Source organism: Carlito syrichta, unplaced genomic scaffold (assembly GCF_000164805.1).
Source record: "Carlito syrichta isolate Samal-C Ts95f unplaced genomic scaffold, Tarsius_syrichta-2.0.1 Scaffold57334, whole genome shotgun sequence".
In the NCBI taxonomy this organism is placed as follows: Eukaryota; Metazoa; Chordata; class Mammalia; order Primates; family Tarsiidae; genus Carlito; species Carlito syrichta.
Genome location: NW_007001430.1, coordinates 29,500 through 34,566, shown reverse-complemented (window position 1 = coordinate 34,566; position 5,067 = coordinate 29,500). Strand labels below are relative to the sequence as shown.

Here is a 5,067-nt window from a genome sequence, read left to right as displayed (position 1 = left end):
TGTATTACCCCCCCACCCCACGCCCAACTAGAAGGAAAGCTGTAAGACAGAGTTTCGTGTTTTGTTTACCAATCTATCTCCGGCAACAGAACAGTGACTGAGGGTACACTAGGCATCCAGTGAATGTTTGCTGAGTGAATAAATTAATAACATGGGAAGAAAGCAAAGCATGAAAGGGTGGAGAAGAAGAAGGTGCAGGAGGTATCAAGACAAGAACATGAACTGAAGTAGAAGCCTACAGCTGCAGTTCTCATTTGTTTACATGGCAGAGAATACAGAAAACTATTCAACTATTCACAATCTTCCAAAGAGAACACACAATATAAATATGTATTCCCATTATAGCAAAAATTCCACAATCAGAAAATGCCTAGAATATATGTAGTCACCTGGGGGAAAAAAAAAAAAAAAAAAAACCAGAATGAGCTATAAAAACAAATTGTTTGAGCTTGTTAGTATTTGTTTCCTACTTATGCATTAATTTGTCATCTTTTATACAGACAAATAAAGAGTAGCCACCAAAATGGCAAGAAAATTTTTATGAGAAATACAGAAAACATGGATGACTCAATTAGCTCAATCAATTTTCCTTTTAAAATGAGAAAAAAATGCATTATTTTTACTTTAATAAAAAATGAAGGCTTTCACTAAAGACTTGAAGACTACTGATCTACATATAAGTGAGCTGGCTATCTTTCAGTTCCAAAATAACACAGATTTCATACTTCAAATCAAGTCAGAAAATGATACTACAGAAGCAATGAACACTACTGACCATACCTTAGTTCCAAAGCATCATTCTCCAGTAAAAAAAAGGACAAAGTTGCTTAAAAAAATAGGTGATTCCAGGGCTGGGGTTAGGGAAAACACACGATAAACCTGGAGCATTTTCTGGTGCCAGCAAGAAAGTGCTTAAAAATTATGAGGGCATATCAAAGTAACACAGGAGCCAACTTGAAGAAGTTCCCAATGAGGCAATTAGAGAAATAAAATAAATGATGGTAATGGAATATAAAGTACAGAACAAAATAAACATCCACAAGTTCATGCATACAGAAATAAATATCTGAAAAAATAAATGGTAGGAAAAGCATAGTTCTTCCATATAATATATTTCCAATTACTAAATGTAAATGGAGAGATGGAAAAATCACCATCTGGCAAACACCACAGTAATGATTGTCAGAGACAAGAATGGATGTCAGAGTAGCAGGCAAAAGTGAGAAGAAAGAAGATATTTGCATGATGTTTAAGCATTTCCCCATAAGATACTAATCAAAAAAACAAAAAACCATAAATTCCACAGTGGAGAAACCTGGCACTACCTTAAACAAGTGATGAAAATTAAGCCCACCAGTAATAAGACATCTTAGCACCATGTACCTCAATCACTTAAGTGGTACTGTTGCCAAAAATGCATCACTTGAATGTGGAAACACCAGACAAACCCAAACTGAGAGAGGCGAGACAAAGAAGACCTGACTCAGACTGGAAGTGAAGAGACTAAGGAGACATGATAACTAAACGTAATGTGGGATCCTGGACTGGATCTGAGACCAGAATAAGAATGTCAGTGGGACAATGGAAGCAATTTGGACAGGGTCTATAGAATACATAGCCGCATTTTACCGAGGCCAGGCCCTGTGGCTCTGTAAGCTGCTGCTGCCCTTGGGCGCCCCGCCACCACCCTCGCGGTGGAGCCGAGCCTGCCAGCTAACCCGAGGCCGCCTGTGGGCGTCCAGGAGGCTGCAGCACAGGGAGTGGCCGGACGCGTGCATGTGGCCCCGGGCGGCTGCCAAGGCGGACCGAGCTCCCGCGGGAGGTGCCGTGTGGGTCAGGCAGTGGCGGCTCTGGGCCCCGCGTCTACTTTCAGAGCCCGCCTAGGGTGGCAGGAGACGGCCCAGAGGCGTGTGGACGATGAAGGCGTGGTGAGGTGCCAAGGGACGGTCAACATCAAGCACGACTGCAAGGAACTTGTACAGAAGGGCCTCCACTCGGAGAAGTGGATCCGGGAGCAGCTCATGGGCCTCTACGACTGCCAGGAAGAGGAGATCCCAGAGCCGGAGGTTGATGTGTGCAAGCTCCTGGACAGGCAGAGTGACGACTCCTGGGCAGCCAGGGTCAAGGAACTGCTGGCTGACTGTTACAGCCTACTTAGGCCTTCATCTCTGGCCTGCTGGACAAGAGTCGAGGCGTGCAGAAGCTGAGCACACACGAGCAGAAGTCAGGGTCCCGACCCAGGTGAACGTTGATTCCCACAGGACAATCGCTGCTTCCCACCTACCTCCTAGCAACAGCAATACCGGGGACCCTGCAGCCAGGCATGGTGTCATGAACAGGGATCCTCATGCCCCTGACGCAGGGACCTCTTCCCTTGCCTCCTCAGTTTTCCACTTTTGACATTTAAAAAATGTCATTAAACTGATGGAACTTAAAAAAAAATAGCATTTTACCCACATTAAGTTTCTGGTATTGATAACTATACAATAGTCATTTTAAGAAATTAACATTTGAGGATGTTGGATAAAGGGTAAAGGTGAACTCTTTATATTATTTTTGTAACATTTTTGTAACTCTAGGCTTTTTACACAGTAAACGTGAATAAGGAAGAAGCTTGAGGCAGAGTATGAGTTATTAGGCAAAGGATTTGGAGTATATGAAATCTTTGCTTATTAACTTCTACTCCAGAAATTTCAGGTGAAGTTTAAGTAAAGCAGACCCAACACAGTCTTTGGCGAAAGCAAATCACGAACCTGTTTACCTCAGCACTGAGTCAATGCTTCCCAATTTAAAATAGTTACTGCTAGGATGTTTCTAAAAATTATCACCTTATTTTAAAAATCCATCAAATGAATATATTCTTCTTCAAACAAAAAGCCTTATACACTACAAAAGAAATTTTTGTATATCCTGTATTTACAATAAGAAACTAGAAGATCACCTTCTAAGACATGTCATGGGTACTGACTGCCATTATCATCACCAAATGGTATTTATTAAGTGTAGGTACTGCCAAGCCCCATGTGAAGTTTCCCAAGGCACATACGAACAAATTGCTGATACAGCTATGACACAGAATTCAAAAAAAATCAATGTACAGAAAATTCCTAAGTTAAATAAATTTACAAGATAGGTAAGTATAACCATAAGCAGTAGACCAGAGGAATGTGAAAATAATGTCAGCAGGCATTGAAAAAGAATAATTATTTTATGTTTTTGAGATATTAAACTTAGATGCAACGAAGCTAAAATACATCTCTATGTATTGTCACATATCTACACTAACACAAGGTGGAGGATATGGGACAAGGTGCAGCGGTGTGAAGAAATCCACATAATATTTGTATCTGAAAAAGAGAAAATCCCAGGGCTGCCAGGCTGGCTATACACTATTCCAATGAGAATGCAGGGAAGCAGGTCTGGTGTGCAGCAAGGAGAGATGAGTCCAATTCATACACCACATAGAGCAATTTTAATTGTTGGATAGCAAATAGGAAGAATGAGGGGGGAAAGGATCCGGATCCCTAACAAATACATTATAATGTAGCCTTAGAAAGCCATGCTTTTCATAACAATATTTACTTAGAAAAGACAAACCCTAAAAGAACATTCATTATGAATTACAAGGCTGCTAAAAGTCATTAGAGATAAAAAGTGATGTGAAAGACCCGATTTAATAAAAAGTATGTATAGTAGAATTAAATTCAGAATCTTTTTTTTTTTTTTTTTTTAAATGCCGTGGCTTTGCAATATACCCTGGAGGTCAGAAAACAGGCTCTCTAACTAAGAAAAACGAAAAAGGAAGATTTGCAAATGAGTAATCTGCAGAAAATGATATTTGATTCCCTTTTGCTCTACACGTTACTCATAGTGATATCACAAACATTAACTGAGCCTCAGGTGCTGGGCACCATTATGGGCACTAAGATGAATCAGTCTTGTGCTGCAGCAGAGGCAACTTATATTTAAAAACCTGGCTTTGTATTGGTGTCTCTATCCACAATTCTACTCCCACCAAGAGATGAAATCCATACGAGTCCTCTTACTCTAGAAATACCTTTCTTATACCAGCTACAGCATGCCAAGGAGTTCCAGCCATGCTTTGAATTATACTGCTCTCTCATCCTGATACTCTCCAGTCCTCAAAGTTATTTATTTGTTTTATATCCTGTGTCAATCAAAACCTATTTTTAATCCACTTACTGATCCTTGAACTTTTCTAACTACTGTGACCATGACCACAGTCCATATACTGCCTTGAATGCTACTGGCATTCTGTTATTAACAAACTACCTTTCACTATTAAAAAATAAAATAAAATAATGAACAATGAGCCTAGATTGTAGAAATCTCTAATTGACTATAGAATTGTTGCCAGTGACACTAAAAGATTTTCTTTTTTACTATAAAATGCCCATCCCTCAGATAACAAAATATGCAAATTATCTTTATGCAAGAAATGAACAAAATATTCTAAGATTCAAAATGCTTAAAAATATTCACGCAACTGGGATGATTTCAGATTAAAGAAAATAAGGACTGTGTAATTATATACACTTACCTTGACAAATAGAAAGCAATCTGTGATTAGAACATAGCAATTAGTTACAAAATGCCTCACATGGATTTAATTACCCATCAGTCTACATGTAGCTTAATTACTTTTATCTCATTGCATCAGTAAAAGATTTCTGCCTGAGGCAACTGCCAGTCATATATTTATAAGGCTTCTAGACTTTACAGTGAATACATTATAACATTTGGGCAAATGTGCTAAAGTTACAGTTGTAGAAGCATTCTTAATTTTGAGTCTCTCTAGTTTTAGTTAATAACTATCTCATCCCTTTCTTAGTCAACTACCAGTGACAGTGACACCAATTTGGCTAAATAACACTATTGACATAAATATCACCTCTGTTTATTCTAATTCTGTGAAAGCCAGAAGAAAGACCTCTGAAACTAAAATTATTATCTTATTTCTCTATTGTATTATTATGGGTAAACACTTAAATTCAAAAAGAAGATGATCTTTCTCCAGGATGGGTGAAGAAAGTTCTTTTACTCCAT

The 5,067-nt window shown here is 38.8% G+C and overlaps 1 pseudogene; it reads left to right on the top strand.

Annotated features, from left to right (window-relative positions):
* Positions 1 to 1,742: 1,742 nt before the first annotated feature.
* Positions 1,743 to 2,245, top strand: LOC103251414 (annotated as a pseudogene).
* The last annotated feature ends 2,822 nt before the right edge of the window (positions 2,246 to 5,067 follow it).